This window comes from Heterodontus francisci, chromosome 28 (assembly GCF_036365525.1).
Source record: "Heterodontus francisci isolate sHetFra1 chromosome 28, sHetFra1.hap1, whole genome shotgun sequence".
NCBI classification, from domain to species: domain Eukaryota; kingdom Metazoa; phylum Chordata; class Chondrichthyes; order Heterodontiformes; family Heterodontidae; genus Heterodontus; species Heterodontus francisci.
In genome coordinates, this window is record NC_090398.1 from 71,667,494 (window position 1) to 71,691,027 (window position 23,534).

A 23,534-nucleotide genomic window follows, 5' to 3' on the forward strand; every position below is an offset into this window, starting at 1 on the left:
TTACTATCATCCTGACTGTCTGTCCATTCTGCCTATCTATCCATGTCCTGTTTCAGTCAATTACTATCATCCTGACTGTCTGTCCATTCTGCTAAACTATCCATGTCCTTTTTCAGTCAATTACGATCATCCTGACTGTCAATCCATTCTGCTAAATTATCAATGTCCTGTTTCAGTCAATTACTATCATCCTGACTGTCTGTCCATTCTGCTATACTATCCATGCCCTGTTTCAGTCAATTACTATCATCCTGACAGTCTGTCCATTCTGCTAAACTATCAATGTCCTGTTTCAGTCAATTACTATCATCCTGACTGTCTATCCATTCTGCTAAACTATCAATGTCCTGTTTCAGTCAATTACTATCATCCTGACTGTCTGTCCATTCTGCTAAACTATCAATGTCCTGTTTCAGTCAATTACTATCATCCTGATCCTCTGTCCATTCTAATTATCAATGTCCTGTTTCAGTCAATTACTATCCTCCTGATCCTCTGTCCATTCTGCTAAACTATCCATGTCCTGTTTCAGTCAATTACTATCATCCTGACTGTCCGTCCATTCTGCTAAACTGTCAATGTCCTGTTTCAGTCAATTACTATCATCCTGACTGTCTGTCCATTCTTCTAAACTATCAATGTCCTGTTTCAGTCAATTACTATCATCCTGACTCTCTGTCCATTCTGCCTATCTATCCATGTCCTGTTTCAGTCAATTACTATCATCCGGACTGTCTGTCCATTCTGCTAAACTATCAATGTCCTGTTTCAGTCAATTACTACCATCCTGACAATCTATCAATTCTGCTAAACTATCCATGTCCTGTTTCAGTCAATTACGATCATCCTGACTGTCAATCCATTCTGCTAAACTATCAATGTCCTGTTTCAGTCAATTACTATCATCCTGACTGTCTGTCCATTCTGCTAAATTATCAATGTCCTGTTTCAGTCAATTACTATCATCCTGACTGTCTGTCCATTCTGCTGAACTGTCAATGTCCTGTTTCAGTCAATTACTATCATCCTGACTGTCTGTCCATTCGGCTAAACTTTCAATGTCCTTTTTCAGTCAATTACTATCATCCTGACTGTCTGTCCATTCTGCTAAACTATCAATGTCCTGTTTCAGTCAATTACTATCATCCTGACTGTCTGTCCATTCTGCTAAACTATCCATGTCCTGTTTCAGTCAATTACTATCATCCTGACTGTCTGTCCATTCTGCTAAACTATCAATGTCCTGTTTCAGTCAATTACTATCATCCTGACTGTCTGTCCATTCTGCTAAACTATCCATGTCCTGTTTCAGTCAATTACTATCATCCTGACTGTCTGTCCATTCTGCTAAACTATCAATGTCCTGTTTCAGTCAATTACTATCATCCTGACTGTCTGTCCATTCTGCTAAACTATCAATGTCCTGTTTCAGTCAATTACTATCATCCTGACTGTCTGTCCATTCTGCGAAACTATCCATGTCCTGTTTCAGACAATTACTATCATCCTGACTGTCTGTCCATTCTGCTAAACTATCAATGTCCTGTTTCAGTCAATTACTATCATCCTGACTGTCTGTCCATTCTGCTAAAATATCAATGTCCTGTTTCAGTCAATTACTATCATCCTGACTGTCTGTCCATTCTGCTAAACTATCAATGTCCTGTTTCAGTCAATTACTATCATCGTGACTGTTTGTCCATTCTGCAAAACTATCAATGTCCTGTTTCAGTCAATTACTATCATCCTGACTGTCTGTCCATTCTGCTAAACTATCAATGTCCTGTTTCAGTCAATTACTATCATCCTGACTGACTGTCCATTCTGCTAAACTATCAATGTCCTGTTTCAGTCAATTACTATCATCCTGACTGTCTGTCCCTTCTGCTAAACTATCCATGTCCTGTTTCAGTCAATTACTATCATCCTGATTGTCTGTCCATTCTGCTAAACTATCAATGTCCTGTTTCAGTCAATTACTATCATCCTGACTGTCTGTCCATTCTGCTAAACTATCAATATCCTGTTTCAGTCAATTACTATCATCCTGACTGTCTGTCCATTCTAATTATCAATGTCCTGTTTCAGTCAATTACTATCCTCCTGATACTCTGTCCATTCTGCTAAACTATCCATGTCCTGTTTCAGTCAATTACTATCATCCTGACTGTCTGTCCATTCTGCTAAACTGTCAATGTCCTGTTTCAGTCAATTACTATCATCCCGATCCTCTGTCCATTCTTCTAAACTATCAATGTCCTGTTTCAGTCAATTACTATCATCCTGACTGTCTATCCATTCTGCCTATCTGTCCATGTCCTCTTGCAGTCAATTACTATCATCCTGACTGTCTGTCCATTCTGCTAAACTATCAATGTCCTGTTTCAGTCAATTACTATCATCCTGACTGTCTGTCCATTCTGCCTATCTATCCATGTCCTGTTTCAGTCAATTACTATCATCCTGACTGTCTGTCCATTCTGCTAAACTATCAATGTCCTGTTTCAGTCAATTACTATCATCCTGACTGTCTGTCCATTCTGCGAAACTATCCATGTCCTGTTTCAGTCAATTACGAATATCCTGACTGTCAATCCATTCTGCTAAACTATCAATGTCCTGTTTCAGTCAATTACTATCATCCTGACTGTCTGTCCATTCTGCTAAACTATCAATGTCCTGTTTCAGTCAATTACTATCATCCTGACTGTCTGTCCATTCTGCTAAACTATCCATGTCCTGTTTCAGTCAATTACCATCATCCTGACTGTCTGTCCATTCTGCTAAACTATCAATGTCCTGTTTCAGTCAATTACTATCATCGTGACTGTTTGTCCATTCTGCAAAACTATCAATGTCCTGTTTCAGTCAATTACTATCATCCTGACTGTCTGTCCATTCTACTAAACTATCAATGTCCTGTTTCAGTCAATTACTATCATCCTGACTGTCTGTCCATTCTGCTAAACTATCAATGTCCTGTTTCAGTCAATTACTACCATCCTGACTTTCTATCCATTCTGCTAAAATATCCATGTCCTGTTTCAGTCAATTACGATGATCCTGACTGTCTATCCATTCTGCTAAACTATCAATGTCCTGTTTCAGTCAATTACTATAATCCTGACTGTCTGTCCATTCTGCTAAACTATCAATGTCCTGTTTCAGTCAATTACTATCATCCTGACTGTCTGTCCATTCTGCTAAACTATCCATGTCCTGTTTCAGTCAATTACTATCATCCTGACTGTCTGTCCATTCTGCTAAACTATCAATGTCCTGTTTCAGTCAATTACTATCATCGTGACTGTTTGTCCATTCTGCAAAACTATCAATGTCCTGTTTCAGTCAATTACTATCATCCTGACTGTCTGTCCATTCTACTAAACTATCAATGTCCTGTTTCAGTCAATTACTATCATCCTGACTGACTGTCCATTCTGCTAAACTATCAATGTCCTGTTTCAGTCAATTACTATCATCCTGACTGTCTGCCTCTTCTGCTAAACTATCCATGTCCTGTTTAAGTCAATTACTATCATCCTGACTGTCTGTCCATTCTGCTAAACTATCAATGTCCTGTTTCAGTCAATTACTATCATGCTGACTGTCTGTCCCTTCTGCTAAACAATCCATGTCCTGTTTCAGTCAATTACTATCATCCTGACTGTCTGTCCATTCTGCTAAACTATCAAAGTCCTGTTTCAGTCAATTACTATCATCCTGAATCACTGTCCATTCTGCTAAACTATCAATGTCCTGTTGCAGTCAATTACTATCATCCTGACTGTCTGTCCATTCTGCTAAACTATCCATGTCCTGTTTCAGTCAATTACGATCATCCTGACTGTCTATCCATTCTGCTAAACTATCAATGTCCTGTTTCAGTCAATTACTATCATCCTGACTGTCTGTCCATTCTGCTAAACTATCAATGTCCTGTTTCAGTCAATTACTATCATCCTGACTGTCTGTCCAATCTGCTAAACTATCAATGTCCTGTTTCAGTCAATTACTATCATCCTGACTGTCTGCCCATTCTGCTAAACTATCAATGTCCTGTTTCAGTCAATTACTCTCATCCTGACTGTATGTCCCTTCTGCTAAACTATCCATGTCCTGTTTCAGTCAATTACTATCATCCTGACTGTCTGTCCATTCTGCTAAACTATCAAAGTCCTGTTTCAGTCAATTACTATCATCCTGAATCTCTGTCCATTCTGCTAAACTATCAATGTCCTGTTGCAGTCAATTACTATCATCCTGACAGTCTGTCCATTCTGCTAAACTATCAATGTCCTGTTTCAGTCAATTACTATCATCCTGACTGTCTGTCCATTCTGCTAAACTATCCATGTCCTGTTTCAGTCAATTACTATCATCCTGACTGTCTGTCCATTCTGCTAAACTATCAATGTCCTGTTTCAGTCAATTACTATCATCCTGACTGTCTGTCCATTCTTCTAAACTATCAATGTCCTGTTTCAGTCAATTACTATCATCCTGACTGTCTGTCCATTCTGCCTATCTGTCCATGTCCTGTTGCAGTCAATTACTATCATCCTGACTGTCTGTCCATCCTGCTAAACTATCAATGTCCTGTTTCATTCAATTACTATCATCCTGACTGTCTGTCCATTCTGCCTATCGATCCATGTCCTGTTTCAGTCAATTATAATCATCCTGACTGTCTGTCCATTCTGCTAAACTATCAATATCCTGTTTCAATCAATTACAATCATCCTGACTGTCTGTCCATTCTGCTAAACTATCCATGTCCTGTTTCAGTCAATTACGATCATCCTGACTGTCAATCCATTCTGCTAAACTATCAATGTCCTGTTTCAGTCAATTACTATCATCCTGACTGTCTGTCCATTCTGCTAAACTATCAATGTCCTGTTTCAGTCAATTACTATCATCCTGACTGTCTGTCCATTCTGCTAAACTATCCATGTCCTGTTTCAGTCAATTACTATCATCCTGACTGTCTGTCCATTCTGCTAAACTATCAATGTCCTGTTTCAGTCAATTACTATCATCCTGACTGTCTATCCATTCTGCTAAACTATCAATGTCCTGTTTCAGTCAATTACTGTCATCCTGACTGTCTGTCCATTCTGCTAAACTATCAATGTCCTGTTTCAGTCAATTACTATCATCCTGATCCTCTGTCCATTCTAATTATCAATGCCCTGTTTCAGTCAATTACTATCCTCCTGATGCTCTGTCCATTCTGCTAAACTATCCATGTCCTGTTTCAGTCAATTACTATCATCCTGACAGTCTGTCCATATTGCTAAACTGTCAATGTCCTGTTTCAGTCAATTACTATTATCCTGACTGTCTGTCCATTCTTCTAAACTATCAATGTCCTGTTTCAGTCAATTACTATCATCCTGACTCTCTGTCCATTCTGCCTATCTATCCATGTCCTGTTTCAGTCAATTACTATCATCCTGACTGTCTGTCCATTCTGCTAAACTATCAATGTCCTGTTTCAGTCAATTACTACCATCCAGACAATCTATCCATTCTGCTAAACTATCCATGTCCTGTTTCAGTCAATTACGATCATCCTGACTGTCAATCCATTCTGCTAAACTATCAATGTCCTGTTTCAGTCAATTACTATCAGCCTGACTGTCTGTCCATTCTGCTAAACTATCAATGTCCTGTTTCAGTCAATTAGTATCATCCTGACTGTCTGTCCATTCTGCCTATCGATCCATGTCCTGTTTCAGTCAATTATAATCATCCTGACTGTCTGTCCATTCTGCTAAACTATCAATATCCTGTTTCAATCAATTACAATCATCCTGACTGTCTGTCCATTCTGCTAAACTATCCATGTCCTGTTTCAGTCAATTACGATCATCCTGACTGTCAATCCATTCTGCTAAACTATCAATGTCCTGTTTCAGTCAATTACTATCATCCTGGCTGTCTGTCCATTCTGCTAAACTATCAATGTCCTGTTTCAGTCAATTACTATCATCCTGACTGTCTGTCCATTCTGCTAAACTATCCATGTCCTGTTTCAGTCAATTACTATCATCCTGACTGTCTGTCCATTCTGCTAAACTATCAATGTCCTGTTTCAGTCAATTACTATCATCCTGACTGTCTATCCATTCTGCTAAACTATCAATGTCCTGTTTCAGTCAATTACTGTCATCCTGACTGTCTGTCCATTCTGCTAAACTATCAATGTCCTGTTTCAGTCAATTACTATCATCCTGATCCTCTGTCCATTCTAATTATCAATGCCCTGTTTCAGTCAATTACTATCCTCCTGATGCTCTGTCCATTCTGCTAAACTATCCATGTCCTGTTTCAGTCAATTACTATCATCCTGACAGTCTGTCCATATTGCTAAACTGTCAATGTCCTGTTTCAGTCAATTACTATTATCCTGACTGTCTGTCCATTCTTCTAAACTATCAATGTCCTGTTTCAGTCAATTACTATCATCCTGACTCTCTGTCCATTCTGCCTATCTATCCATGTCCTGTTTCAGTCAATTACTATCATCCTGACTGTCTGTCCATTCTGCTAAACTATCAATGTCCTGTTTCAGTCAATTACTACCATCCAGACAATCTATCCATTCTGCTAAACTATCCATGTCCTGTTTCAGTCAATTACGATCATCCTGACTGTCAATCCATTCTGCTAAACTATCAATGTCCTGTTTCAGTCAATTACTATCAGCCTGACTGTCTGTCCATTCTGCTAAACTATCAATGTCCTGTTTCAGTCAATTACTATCATCCTGACTGTCTGTCCATTCTGCTAAACTATCAATGTCCTGTTTCAGTCAATTACTATCATCCTGACTGTCTGTCCATTCTGCTAAACTATCAATGTCCTTTTTCAGTCAATTACTATCATCCTGACTGTCTGTCCATTCTGCTAAACTATCAATGTCCTGTTTCAGTCAATTACTATCATCCTGACTGTCTGTCCATTCTGCTAAACTATCCATGTCCTGTTTCAGTCAATTACTATCATCCTGACTGTCTGTCCATTCTGCTAAACTATCAATGTCCTGTTTCAGTCAATTACTATCATCCTGACTGTCTGTCCATTCAGCGAAACTATCCATGTCCTGTTTCAGTCAATTACTATCATCCTGACTGTCTGTCCATTCTGCTAAACTATCAATGTCCTGTTTCAGTCAATTACTATCATCCTGAATCTCTGTCCATTCTGCTAAACTATCAATGTCCTGTTTCAGTCAATTACTATCATCCTGACTGTCTGTCCATTCTGCTAAACTATCAATGTCCTGTTTCAGTCAATTACTATCATCCTGACTGTCTGTCCATTCTGCGAAACTATCCATGTCCTGTTTCAGTCAATTACTATCATCCTGACTGTCTGTCCATTCTGCTAAACTATCAATGTCCTGTTTCAGTCAATTACTATCATCCTGACTGTCTGTCCATTCTGCTAAACTATCAATGTCCTGTTTCAGTCAATTACTATCATCCTGACTGTCTGTCCATTCTGCTAAACTATCAATGTCCTGTTTCAGTCAATTACTATCATCGTGACTGTTTGTCCATTCTGCAAAACTATCAATGTCCTGTTTCAGTCAATTACTATCATCCTGACTGTCTGTCCATTCTGCTAAACTATCAATGTCCTGTTTCAGTCAATTACTATCATCCTGACTGTCTGTCTCTTCTGCTAAACTATCCATGTCCTGTTTCAGTCAATTACTATCATCCTGACTGTCTGTCCATTCTGCTAAACTATCAATGTCCTGTTTCAGTCAATTACTATCATCCTGACTGTCTGTCCATTCTGCTAAACTATCAATGTCCTGTTTCAGTCAATTACTATCATCCTGACTGTCTGTCCATTCTGCTAAACTATCAATGTCCTGTTTCAGTCAATTACTATCATCCTGACTGTCTGTCCCTTCTGCTAAACTATCCATGTCCTGTTTCAGTCAATTACTATCATCCTGACTGTCTGTCCATTCTGCTAAAATATCAAAGTCCTGTTTCAGTCAATTACTATCATCCTGAATCTCTGTCCATTCTGCTAAACTATCAATGTCCTGTTGCAGTCAATTACTATCATCCTGACTGTCTGTCCATTCTGCTAAAATATCAATGTCCTGTTTCAGTCAATTACTATCATCCTGACTGTCTGTCCATTCTGCTAAACTATCCATGTCCTGTTTCAGTCAATTACTATCATCCTGACTGTCTGTCCATTCTGCTAAACTATCAATGTCCTGTTTCAGTCAATTACTATCATCCTGAATCTCTGTCCATTCTGCTAAACTATCAATGTCCTGTTTCAGTCAATTACTATCATCCTGACTGTCTGTCCATTCTGCTAAACTATCCATGTCCTGTTTCAGTCAATTACGATCATCCTGACTGTCAATCCATTCTGCTAAACTATCAATGTCTTGTTTCAGTAAATTACTATCATCCTGACTGTCTGTCCATTCTGCTAAACTATCAATGTCCTGTTTCAGTCAATTATTATCATCCTGATCCTCTGTCCATTCTGCTAAACTATCAATGTCCTGTTTCAGTCAATTACTATCATCCTGACTGTCTGTCCATTCCGCTAAACTATCCATGTCCTGTTTCAGTCAATTACTATCATCCTGACTCTCTGTCCAATCTGCTAAACTATCAATGTCCTGTTTCAGTCAATTACTATCATCCTGATCCTCTGTCCATTCTGCTAAACTATCCATGTCCTGTTTCAGTCAATTACTATCATCGTGACTGTTTGTCCATTCTGCAAAACTATCAATGTCCTGTTTCAGTCAATTACTATCATGCTGACTGTCTGTCCATTCTGCTAAACTATCAATGTCCTGTTTCAGTCAATTACTATCATCCTGACTGTTTGTCCATTCTGCAAAACTATCAATGTCCTGTTTCAGTCAATTACTATCATCCTGACTGTCTGTCCATTCTGCTAAACTATCAATGTCCTGTTTCAGTCAATTACTGTCATCCTGACTGACTGTCCATTCTGCTAAACTATCAATGTCCTGTTTCAGTCAATTACTATCATCCTGACTGTCTGTCTCTTCTGCTAAACTATCCATGTCCTGTTTCAGTCAATTACTATCATCCTGACTGTCTGTCCATTCTGCTAAACTATCAATGTCCTGTTTCAGTCAATTACTATCATCCTGACTGTCTGTCCCTTCTGCTAAACTATCCATGTCCTGTTTCAGTCAATTACTATCATCCTGACTGTCTGTCCATTCTGCTAAACTATCAAAGTCCTGTTTCAGTCAATTACTATCATCCTGAAACACAGTCCATTCTGCTAAACTATCCATGTCCTGTTGCAGTCAATTACTATCATCCTGACTGTCTGTCCATTCTGCTAAACTATCCATGTCCTGTTTCAGTCAATTACGATCATCCTGACTGTCTATCCATTCTGCTAAACTATCAATGTCCTGTTTCAGTCAATTACTATCATCCTGACTGTCTGTCCATTCTGCTAACTATCAATGTCCTGTTTCAGTCAATTACTATCATCCTGACTGTCTGTCCATTCTGCTAAACTATCAATGTCCTGTTTCAGTCAATTACTATCATCCTGACTGTCTGTCCATTCTGCTAAACTATCAATGTCCTGTTTCAGTCAATTACTATCATCCTGACTGTCTGTCCCTTCTGCTAAACTATCCATGTCCTGTTTCAGTCAATTACTATCATCCTGACTGTCTGTCCATTCTGCTAAACTATCAAAGTCCTGTTTCAGTCAATTACTATCATCCTGAATCTCTGTCCATTCTGCTAAACTATCAATGTCCTGTTGCAGTCAATTACTATCATCCTGACTGTCTGTCCATTTTGCTAACTATCAATGTCCTGTTTCAGTCAATTACTATCATCCTGACTGTCTATCCATTCTGCTAAACTATCAATGTCCTGTTTCAGTCAATTACTATCATCCTGACTGTCTGTCCATTCTGCTAAACTATCAATGTCCTGTTTCAGTCAATTACTATCATTCTGATCCTCTGTCCATTCCAATTATCAATGTCCTGTTTCAGTCAATTACTATCATCCTGACTGTCTGTCCATTCTGCTAAACTATCCATGTCCTGTTTCAGTCAATTACTATCATCCTGACTGTCTGTCCATTCTGCTAAACTGTCAATGTCCTGTTTCAGTCAATTACTATCATCCTGACTGTCTGTCCATTCTTCTAAACTATCAATGTCCTGTTTCAGTCAATTACTATCATCCTGACTCTCTGTCCATTCTGCCTATCGATCCATGTCCTGTTTCAGTCAATTACTATCATCCTGACTGTCTGTCCATTCTGCTAAACTATCCATGTCCTGTTTCAGTCAATTACGATCATCCTGACTTTCAATCCATTCTGCTAAACTATCCATGTCCTGTTTCAGTCAATTACTATCATCCTGACTGTCTGTCCATTCTGCTAAACTATCAATGTCCTGTTTCAGTCAATTACTATCATCCTGACTGTCTGTCCATTCTGCTAAACTATCAATGTCCTGTTTCAGTCAATTACTATCATCCTGACTGTCTGTCCATTCTGCTAAACTATCAATGTCCTTTTTCAGTCAATTACTATCATCCTGACTGTCTGTCCATTCTGCTAAACTATCAATGTCCTGTTTCAGTCAATTACTATCATCCTGACTGGCTGTCCATTCTGCTAAACTATCCATGTCCTGTTTCAGTCAATTACTATCATCCTGACTTTCTGTCCATTCTGCTAAACTATCAATGTCCTGTTTCAGTCAATTACTACCATCCTGACAATCTATCCATTCTGCTAAACTATCCATGTCCTGTTTCAGTCAATTACGATCATCCTGACTGTCAATCCATTCTGCTAAACTATCAATGTCCTGTTGCAGTCAATTACTATCATCCTGACTGTCTGTCCATTCTGCTAAACTATCAATGTCCTGTTTCAGTCAATTACTATCATCCTGACTGTCTATCCATTCTGCTAAACTATCAATGTCCTGTTTCAGTCAATTACTATCATCCTGACTGTCTGTCCATTCTGCTAAACTATCAATGTCCTTTTTCAGTCAATTACTATCATCCTGACTGTCTGTCCATTCTGCTAAACTATCAATGTCCTGTTTCAGTCAATTACTATCATCCTGACTGTCTGTCCATTCTGCTAAACTATCCATGTCCTGTTTCAGTCAATTACTATCATCCTGACTGTCTGTCCATTCTGCTAAACTATCAATGTCCTGTTTCAGTCAATTACTATCATCCTGACTGCCTGTCCATTCTGCTAAACTATCCATGTCCTGTTTCAGTCAATTACTATCATCCTGACTGTCTGTCCATTCTGCTAAACTATCAATGTCCTGTTTCAGTCAATTACTATCATCCTGAATCTCTGTCCATTCTGCTAAACTATCAATGTCCTGTTTCAGTCAATTAATATCATCCTGACTGTCTGTCCATTCTGCTAAACTATCAATGTCCTGTTTCTGTCAATTACTATCATCCTGACTGTCTGTCCATTCTGCGAAACTATCCATGTCCTGTTTCAGTCAATTACTATCATCCTGACTGTCTGTCCATTCTGCTAAACTATCAATGTCCTGTTTCAGTCAATTACTATCATCCTGACTTTCTGTCCATTCTGCTAAACTATCAATGTCCTGTTTCAGTCAATTACTATCATCCTGACTGTCTGTCCATTCTGCTAAACTATCAATGTCCTGTTTCAGTCAATTACTATCATCGTGACTGTTTGTCCATTCTGCAAAACTATCAATGTCCTGTTTCAGTCAATTACTATCATCCTGACTGTCTGTCCATTCTGATAAACTATCAATGTCCTGTTTCAGTCAATTACTATCATCCTGAATGACTGTCCATTCTGCTAAACTATCAATGTCCTGTTTCAGTCAATTACTATCATCCTGACTGTCTGTCCCTTCTGCTAAACTATCCATGTCCTGTTTCAGTCTATTACTATCATCCTGACTGTCTGTCCCTTCTGCTAAACTATCAATGTCCTGTTTCAGTCAATTACTATCATCCTGACTGTCTGTCCCTTCTGCTAAACTATCCATGTACTGTTTCAGTCAATTACTATCATCCTGACTGTCTGTCCATTCTGCTAAACTATCAAAGTCCTGTTTCAGTCAATTACTATCATCCTGATCCTCTGTCCATTCTGCTAAACTATCCATGTCCTGTTTCAGTCATGTACTATCATCCTGACTGTCTATCCATTCTGCTAAACTATCCATGTCCTCTTTCAGTCAATTACTATCATCCTGATCCTCTGTCCATTCTGCTAAACTATCAATGTCCTGTTTCAGTCAATTACTATCATCCTGACTGTCTGTCCATTCTGCTAAACTATCAATGTCCTGTTTCAGTCAATTACTATCATCCTGACTCTCTGTCCATTCTGCTAAACTATCAATGTCCTGTTTCAGTCAATTACTATCATCCTGACTCTCTGTCCATTCTGCTAAACTATCAATGTCCTGTTTCAGTCAATTACTACCATCCTGACAATCTATCCATTCTGCTAAACTATCCATGTCCTGTTTCAGTCAATTACGATCATCCTGATGGTCAATCCATTCTGCTAAACTATCAATGTCCTGTTTCAGTCAATTACTATCATCCTGACTGTCTGTCCGTTCTGCTAAACTATCAATGTCCTGTTTCAGTCAATTACTATCATCCTGACTGTCTGTCCATTCTGCTAAACTATCAATGTCCTGTTTCAGTCAATTACTATCATCCTGACTGTCTGTCCATTCTGCTAAACTATCAATGTCCTTTTTCAGTCAATTACTATCATCCTGACTGTCTGTCCATTCTGCTAAACTATCAATGTCCTGTTTCAGTCAATTACTATCATCCTGACTGTCTGTCCATTCTGCTAAACTATCCATGTCCTGTTTCAGTCAATTACTATCATCCTGACTGTCTGTCCATTCTGCTAAACTATCAATGTCCTGTTTCAGTCAATTACTATCATCCTGACTGCCTGTCCATTCTGCTAAACTATCCATGTCCTGTTTCAGTCAATTACTATCATCCTGACTGTCTGTCCATTCTGCTAAACTATCAATGTCCTGTTTCAGTCAATTACTATCATCCTGAATCTCTGTCCATTCTGCGAAACTATCCATGTCCTGTTTCAGTCAATTACTATCATCGTGACTGTCTGTCCATTCTGCTAAACTATCAATGTCCTGTTTCAGTCAATTACTATCATCCTGACTGTCTGTCCATTCTGCTAAACTATCAATGTCCTGTTTCAGTCAATTACTATCATCCTGACTGTCTGTCCATTCTGCTAATCTATCAATGTCCTGTTTCAGTCAATTACTATCATCGTGACTGTTTGTCCATTCTGCAAAACTATCAATGTCCTGTTTCAGTCAATTACTATCATGCTGACTGTCTGTCCATTCTGCTAAACTATCAATGTCCTGTTTCAGTCAATTACTATCATCCTGACTGTTTGTCCATTCTGCAAATCTATCAATGTCCTGTTTCAGTCAATTACTATCATCCTGACTCTCTGTCCATTCTGCTAAACTATCAATGTCCTGTTTCAGTCAATTACTGTCATCCTGACTGACTGTCCATTCTGCTAAACTATCAATGTCCTGTTTCAGTCAATTACTATCATCCTGACTGTCTGTCTCTTCTGCTAAACGATCCATGTCCTGTTTCAGTCAATTACTATCATCCTGACTGTCTGTCCCTTCTGCTAAACTATCCATGTCCTGTTTCAGTCAATTACTATCATCCTGACTGTCTGTCCATTCTGCTAAACTATCAAAGTCCTGTTTCAGTTAATTACTATCATCCTGAAACACTGTCCATTCTGCTAAACTATCAATGTCCTGTTGCAGTCAATTACTATCATCCTGACTGTCTGTCCATTCTGCTAAACTATCCATGTCCTGTTTCAGTCAATTACGATCATCCTGACTGTCTATCCATTCTGCTAAACTATCAATGTCCTGTTTCAGTCAATTACTACCATCCTGAATGTCTGTCCATTCTGCTAAACTATCAATGTCCTGTTTCAGTCAATTACTATCATCCTGACTGTCTATCCATTCTGCTAAACTATCAATGTCCTGTTTCAGTCAATTACTACCATCCTGACTCTCTGTCCATTCTGCTAAACTATCAATGTCCTGTTTCAGTCAATTACTATCATCCTGACTGTCTGTCCATTCTGCTAAACTATCAATGTCCTGTTTCAGTCAATTACTATCATCCTGACTGTCTGTCCATTCTGCTAAACTATCAATGTCCTGTTTCAGTCAATTACTATCATCCTGACTGTCTGTCCATTCTGCTAAACTATCAATGTCCTGTTTCAGTCAATTACTATCATCCTGAATCTCTGTCCATTCTGCTAAACTATCCATGTCCTGTTTCAGTCAATTACTGTCATCCTGACTGTCTGTCCATTCTGCGAAACTATCCATGTCCTGTTACAGTCAATTACTATCATCGTGACTGTCTGTCCATTCTGCTAAACTATCAATGTCCTGTTTCAGTCAATTACTATCATCCTGACTGTCTGTCCATTCTGCTAAACTATCAATGTCCTGTTTCAGTCAATTACTATCATCCTGACTGTCTGTCCATTCTGCTAAACTATCAATGTCCTGTTTCAGTCAATTACTATCATCTTGACTGTTTGTCCATTCTGCAAAACTATCAATGTCCTGTTTCAGTCAATTACTATCATGCTGACTGTCTGTCCATTCTGCTAAACTATCAATGTCCTGTTTCAGTCAATTACTATCATCCTGACTGTTTGTCCATTCTGCAAAACTATCAATGTCCTGTTTCAGTCAATTACTATCATCCTGACTCTCTGTCCATTCTGCTAAACTATCAATGTCCTGTTTCAGTCAATTACTGTCATCCTGACTGACTGTCCATTCTGCTAAACTATCAATGTCCTGTTTCAGTCAATTACTATCATCCTGACTGTCTGTCTCTTCTGCTAAACTATCCATGTCCTGTTTCAGTCAATTACTATCATCCTGACTGTCTTTCCATTCTGCTAAACTATCAATGTCCTGTTTCAGTCAATTACTATCATCCTGACTGTCTGTCCCTTCTTCTAAACTATCCATGTCCTGTTTCAGTCAATTACTATCATCCTGACTGTCTGTCCATTCTGCTAAACTATCAAAGTCCTGTTTCAGTCAATTACTATCATCCTGAAACACTGTCCATTCTGCTAAACTATCAATGTCCTGTTGCAGTCAATTACTATCATCCTGACTGTCTGTCCATTCTGCTAAACTATCCATGTCCTGTTTCAGTCAATTACGATCATCCTGACTGTCTATCCATTCGGCTAAACTATCAATGTCCTGTTTCGGTCAATTACTACCATCCTGACTGTCTGTCCATTCTGCTAAACTATCAATGTCCTGTTTCAGTCAATTACTATCATCCTGACTGTCTATCCATTCTGCTAAACTATCAATGTCCTGTTTCAGTCAATTACTACCATCCTGACTGTCTGTCCATTCTGCTAAACTATCAATGTCCTGTTTCAGTCAATTACTATCATCCTGACTGTCTGTCCATTCTGCTAAACTATCAATGTCCTGTTTCAGTCAATTACTATCATCCTGACTGTCTGTCCATTCTGCTAAACTATCAATGTCCTGTTTCAGTCAAATACTATCATCCTGACTGTCTGTCCATTCTGCTAAACTATCAATGTCCTGTTTCAGTCAATTACTATCATCCTGACTGTCTGTCCATTCTGCTAAAATATCAAAGTCCTGTTTCAGTCAATTAGTATCATCCTGAATCTCTGTCCATTCTGCTAAACTATCAATGTCCTGTTTCAGTCAATTACTATCATCCTGACTGTCTGTCCATTTTGCTAAACTATCAATGTCCTGTTTCAGTCAATTACTATCATCCTGACTGTCTATCCATTCTGCTAAACTATCAATGTCCTGTTTCAGTCAATTACTATCATCCTGACTGTCTGTCCATTCTGCTAAACTATCAATGTCCTGTTTCAGTCAATTACTATCATTCTGATCCTCTGTCCATTCCAATTATCAATGTCCTGTTTCAGTCAATTACTATCATCCTGACTGTCTGTCCATTCTGCTAAACTATCCATGTCCTGTTTCAGTCAATTACTATCATCCTGACTGTCTGTCCATTCTGCTAAACTGTCAATGTCCTGTTTCAGTCAATTACTATCATCCTGACTGTCTGTCCATTCTTTTAAACTATCAATGTCCTGTTTCAGTCAATTACTATCATCCTGACTCTCTGTCCATTCTGCCTATCGATCCATGTCCTGTTTCAGTCAATTACTATCATCCTGACTGTCTGTCCATTCTGCTAAACTATCAATGTCCTGTTTCAGTCAATTACTACCATCCTGACAATCTATCCATTCTGCAAAACTATCCATGTCCTGTTTCAGTCAATTACGATCATCCTGACTGTCAATCCATTCTGCTAAACTATCCATGTCCTGTTTCAGTCAATTACTATCATCCTGACTGTCTGTCCATTCTGCTAAACTATCAATGTCCTGTTTCAGTCAATTACTATCATCCTGACTGTCTGTCCATTCTGCTAAACTATCAATGTCCTGTTTCAGTCAATTACTATCAATCTGACTGTCTGTCCATTCTGCTAAACTATCAATGTCCTTTTTCAGTCAATTACTATCATCCTGACTGTCTGTCCATTCTGCTAAAGTATCAATGTCATGTTTCAAACAATTACTATCATCCTGACTGTCTGTCCATTCTGCTAAACTATCCATGTCCTGTTTCAGTCAATTACTATCATCCTGACTTTCTGTCCATTCTGCTAAACTATCAATGTCCTGTTTCAGTCAATTACTACCATCCTGACAATCTATCCATTCTGCTAATCTATCCATGTCCTGTTTCAGTCAATTACGATCATCCTGACTGTCTATCCATTCTGCTAAACTATCAATGTCCTGTTTCAGTCAATTACTACCATCCTGACTGTCTGTCCATTCTGCTAAACTATCAATGTCCTGTTTCAGTCAATTACTATCATTTTGACTGTCTATCCATTCTGCTAAACTATCAATGTCCTGTTTCAGTCAATTACTACCATCCTGACTGTCTGTCCATTCTGCTAAACTATCAATGTCCTGTTTCAGTCAATTACTATCATCCTGACTGTCTGTCCATTCTGCTAAACTATCAATGTCCTGTTTCAGTCAATTACTATCATCCTGACTGTCTGTCCATTCTGCTAAACTATCAATGTCCTGTTTCAGTCAATTACTATCATCCTGACTGTCTGTCCATTCTGCTAAACTATCAATGTCCTGTTTCAGTCAATTACTATCATCCTGACTGTCTGTCCATTCTGCTAAAATATCAAAGTCCTGTTTCAGTCAATTACTATCATCCTGAATCTCTGTCCATTCTGCTAAACTATCAATGTCCTGTTGCAGTCAATTACTATCATCCTGACTGTCTGTCCATTTTGCTAAACTATCAATGTCCTGTTTCAGTCAATTACTATCATCCTGACTGTCTATCCATTCTGCTAAACTATCAATGTCCTGTTTCAGTCAATTACTATCATCCTGACTGTCTGTCCATTCTGCTAAACTATCAATGTCCTGTTTCAGTCAATTACTATCATTCTGATCCTCTGTCCATTCCAATTATCAATGTCCTGTTTCAGTCAATTACTATCATCCTGACTGTCTGTCCATTCTGCTAAACTATCCATGTCCTGTTTCAGTCAATTACTATCATCCTGACTGTCTGTCCATGCTGCTAAACTGTCAATGTCCTGTTTCAGTCAATTACTATCATCCTGACTGTCTGTCCATTCTTTTAAACTTTCAATGTCCTGTTTCAGTCAATTACTATCATCCTGACTCTCTGTCCATTCTGCCTATCGATCCATGTCCTGTTTCAGTCAATTACTATCATCCTGACTGTCTGTCCATTCTGCTAAACTATCAATGTCCTGTTTCAGTCGATTACTACCATCCTGACAATCTATCCATTCTGCAAAACTATCCATGTCCTGTTTCAGTCAATTACGATCATCCTGACTGTCAATCCATTCTGCTAAACTATCCATGTCCTGTTTCAGTCAATTACTATCATCCTGACTGTCTGTCCATTCTGCTAAACTATCAATGTCCTGTTTCAGTCAATTACTATCATCCTGACTGTCTGTCCATTCTGCTAAACTATCAATGTCCTGTTTCAGTCAATTACTATCAATCTGACTGTCTGTCCATTCCGCTAAACTATCAATGTCCTTTTTCAGTCAATTACTATCATCCTGACTGTCTGTCCATTCTGCTAAACTATCAATGTCCTGTTTCAAACAATTACTATCATCCTGACTGTCTGTCCATTCTGCTAAACTATCCATGTCCTGTTTCAGTCAATTACTATCATCCTGACTTTCTGTCCATTCTGCTAAACTATCAATGTCCTGTTTCAGTCAATTACTACCATCCTGACAATCTATCCATTCTGCTAAACTATCCATGTCCTGTTTCAGTCAATTACGATCATCCTGACTGTCAATCCATTCTGCTAAACTATCAATGTCCTGTTTCAGTCAATTACTATCATCCTGACTGTCTGTCCATTCTGCTAAACTATCAATGTCCTGTTTCAGTCAATTACTACCATCCTGACTGTCTGTCCATTCTGCTAAACTATCAATGTCCTGTTTCAGTCAATTACTATCATCCTGACTGTCTATCCATTCTGCTAAACTATCAATGTCCTGTTTCAGTCAATTACTACCATCCTGACTGTCTGTCCATTCTGCTAAACTATCAATGTCCTGTTTCAGTCAATTACTATCATCCTGACTGTCTGTCCATTCTGCTAAACTATCAATGTCCTGTTTCAGTCAATTACTATCATCCTGACTGTCTGTCCATTCTGCTAAACTATCAATGTCCTGTTTCAGTCAATTACTATCATCCTGACTGTCTGTCCATTCTGCTAAACTATCAATGTCCTGTTTCAGTCAATTACTATCATCCTGACTGTCTGTCCATTCTGCTAAAATATCAAAGTCCTGTTTCAGTCAATTACTATCATCCTGAATCTCTGTCCATTCTGCTAAACTATCAATGTCCTGTTGCAGTCAATTACTATCATCCTGACTGTCTGTCCATTTTGCTAAACTATCAATGTCCTGTTTCAGTCAATTACTATCATCCTGACTGTCTATCCATTCTGCTAAACTATCAATGTCCTGTTTCAGTCAATTACTATCATCCTGACTGTCTGTCCATTCTTTTAAACTATCAATGTCCTGTTTCAGTCAATTACTATCATCCTGACTCTCTGTCCATTCTGCCTATCGATCCATGTCCTGTTTCAGTCAATTACTATCATCCTGACTGTCTGTCCATTCTGCTAAACTATCAATGTCCTGTTTCAGTCAATTACTACCATCCTGACAATCTATCCATTCTGCAAAACTATCCATGTCCTGTTTCAGTCAATTACGATCATCCTGACTGTCAATCCATTCTGCTAAACTATCCATGTCCTGTTTCAGTCAATTACTATCATCCTGACTGTCTGTCCATTCTGCTAAACTATCAATGTCCTGTTTCAGTCAATTACTATCATCCTGACTGTCTGTCCATTCTGCTAAACTATCAATGTCCTGTTTCAGTCAATTACTATCAATCTGACTGTCTGTCCATTCTGCTAAACTATCAATGTCCTTTTTCAGTCAATTACTAACATCCTGACTGTCTGTCCATTCTGCTAAACTATCAATGTCCTGTTTCAAACAATTACTATCATCCTGACTGTCTGTCCATTCTGCTAAACTATCCATGTCCTGTTTCAGTCAATTACTATCATCCTGACTTTCTGTCCATTCTGCTAAACTATCAATGTCCCGTTTCAGTCAATTACTACCATCCTGACAATCTATCCATTCTGCTAAACTATCCATGTCCTGTTTCAGTCAATTACGATCATCCTGACTGTCAATCCATTCTGCTAAACTATCAATGTCCTGTTTCAGTCAATTACTATCATCCTGACTGTCTGTCCATTCTGCTAAACTATCAATTTCCTGTTTCAGTCATTTACTATCATCCTGACTGTCTGTCCATTCTGCTAAACTATCAATGTCCTGTTTCAGTCAATTACTATCATCCTGACTGTCTGTCCATTCTGCTAAACTATCAATGTCCTTTTTCAGTCAATTACTATCATCCTGACTGTCTGTCCATTCTGCTAAACTATCCATGTCCTGTTTCAGTCAATTACTATCATCCTGACTTTCTGTCCATTCTGCTAAACTATCAATGTCCTGTTTCAGTCAATTACTACCATCCTGACAATCTATCCATTCTGCTAAACTATCCATGTCCTGTTTCAGTCAATTACGATCATCCTGACTGTCAATCCATTCTGCTAAACTATCAATGTCCTGTTTCAGTCAATTACTATCATCCTGACTGTCTGTCCATTCTGCTAAACTATCAATGTCCTGTTTCAGTCAATTACTATCATCCTGACTGTCTGTCCATTCTGCTAAACTATCAATGTCCTGTTTCAGTCAATTAATATCATCCTGACTGTCTGTCCACTCTGCTAAACTATCAATGTCCTGTTTCAGTCAATTACTATCATCCTGACTTTCTGTCCATTCTGCTAAACTATCAATGTCCTGTTTCAGTCAATTACTACCATCCTGACAATCTATCCATTCTGCTAAAATATCCATGTCCTGTTTCAGTCAATTACGATCATCCTGACTGTCAATCCATTCTGCTAAACTATCAATGTCCTGTTTCAGTCAATTACTATCATCCTGACTGTCTGTCCATTCTGCTAAACTATCAATTTCCTGTTTCAGTCAATGACTATCATCCAGACTGTCTGTCCATTCTGCTAAACTATCAATGTCCTGTTTCAGTCAATTACTATCATCCTGACTGTCTGTCCATTCTGCTAAACTATCAATGTCCTTTTTCAGTCAATTACTATCATCCTGACTGTCTGTCCATTCTGCTAAACTATCCATGTCCTGTTTCAGTCAATTACTATCATCCTGACTTTCTGTCCATTCTGCTAAACTATCAATGTCCTGTTTCAGTCAATTACTACCATCCTGACAATCTATCCATTCTGCTAAACTATCCATGTCCTGTTTCAGTCAATTACGATCATCCTGACTGTCAATCCATTCTGCTAAACTATCAATGTCCTGTTTCAGTCAATTACTATCATCCTGACTGTCTGTCCATTCTGCTAAACTATCAATGTCCTGTTTCAGTCAATTACTATCATCCTGACTGTCTGTCCATTCTGCTAAACTATCAATGTCCTGTTTCAGTCAATTAATATCATCCTGACTGTCTGTCCATTCTGCTAAACTATCAATGTCCTGTTTCAGTCAATTACTATCATCCTGACTGTCTGTCCATTCTGCTAAACTATCCATGTCCTGTTTCAGTCAATTACTATCATCCTGACTGTCTGTCCATTCTGCTAAACTATCAATGTCCTGTTTCAGTCAATTACTATCATCCTGACTGCCTGTCCATTCTGCTAAACTATCCATGTCCTGTTTCAGTCAATTACTATCATCCTGACTGTCTGTCCATTCTGCTAAACTATCAATGTCCTGTTTCAGTCAATTACTATCATCCTGAATCTCTGTCCATTCTGCTAAACTATCAATGTCCTGTTTCAGTCAATTACTATCATCCTGACTGTCTGTCCATTCTGCTAAACTATCAATGTCCTGTTTCAGTCAATTACTATCATCCTGACTGTCTGTCCATTCTGCGAAACTATCCATGTCCTGTTTCAGTCAATTACTATCATCCTGACTATCTGTCCATTCTGCTAAACTATCAATGTCCTGTTTCAGTCAATTACTATCATCCTGACTGTCTGTCCATTCTGCTAAACTATCAATGTCCTGTTTCAGTCAATTACTATCATCCTGACTGTCTGTCCATTCTGCTAAACTATCAATGTCCTGTTTCAGTCAATTACTATCATCGTGACTGTTTGTCCATTCTGCAAAACTATCAATGTCCTGTTTCAGTCAATTACTATCATCCTGACTGTCTGTCCATTCTGCTGAACTATCAATGTCCTGTTTCAGTCAATTACTATCATCCTGACTGACTGTACATTCTGCTAAACTATCAATGTCCTGTTTCAGTCAATTACTATCATCCTGACTGTCTGTCCCTTCTGCTAAACTATCCATGTCCTGTTTCAGTCAATTACTATCATCCTGACTGTCTGTCCATTCTGCTAAACTATCAATGTCCTGTTTCAGTCAATTACTATCATCCTGACTGTCTGTCCATTCTGCTAAACTATCAATGTCCTTTTTCAGTCAATTACTATCATCCTGACTGTCTGTCCATTCTGCTAAACTATCCATGTCCTGTTTCAGTCAATTACTATCATCCTGACTTTCTGTCCATTCTGCTAAACTATCAATGTCCTGTTTCAGTCAATTACTACCATCCTGACAATCTATCCATTCTGCTAAACTATCCATGTCCTGTTTCAGTCAATTACGATCATCCTGACTGTCAATCCATTCTGCTAAACTATCAATGTCCTGTTTCAGTCAATTACTATCATCCTGACTGTCTGTCCATTCTGCTAAACTATCCATGTCCTGTTTAAGTCAAATACTATCATCCTGACTGTCTGTCCATTCTGCTAAACTATCAATGTCCTGTTTCAGTCAATTACTATCATCCTGACTGCCTGTCCATTCTGCTAATCTATCCATGTCCTGTTTCAGTCAATTACTATCATCCTGACTGTCTGTCCATTCTGCTAAACTATCAATGTCCTGTTTCAGTCAATTACTATCATCCTGAATCTCTGTCCATTCTGCTAAACTATCAATGTCCTGTTTCAGTCAATTACTATCATCCTGACTGTCTGTCCATTCTGCTAAACTATCAATGTCCTGTTTCAGTCAATTACTATCATCCTGACTGTCTGTCCATTCTGCGAAACTATCCATGTCCTGTTTCAGTCAATTACTATCATCCTGACTGTCTGTCCATTCTGCTAAACTATCAATGTCCTGTTTCAGTCAATTACTATCATCCTGACTGTCTGTCCATTCTGCTAAACTATCAATGTCCTGTTTCAGTCAATTACTATCATCCTGACTGTCTGTCCATTCTGCTAAACTATCAATGTCCTGTTTCAGTCAATTACTTTCATCGTGACTGTTTGTCCATTCTGCAAAACTATCAATGTCCTGTTTCAGTCAATTACTATCATCCTGACTGTCTGTCCATTCTGCTAAACTATCAATGTCCTGTTTCAGTCAATTACTATCATCCTGACTGACTGTCCATTCTGCTAAACTATCAATGTCCTGTTTCAGTCAATTACTATCATCGTGACTGTTTGTCCATTCTGCAAAACTATCAATGTCCTGTTTCAGTCAATTACTATCATCCTGACTGTCTGTCCATTCTGCTGAACTATCAAT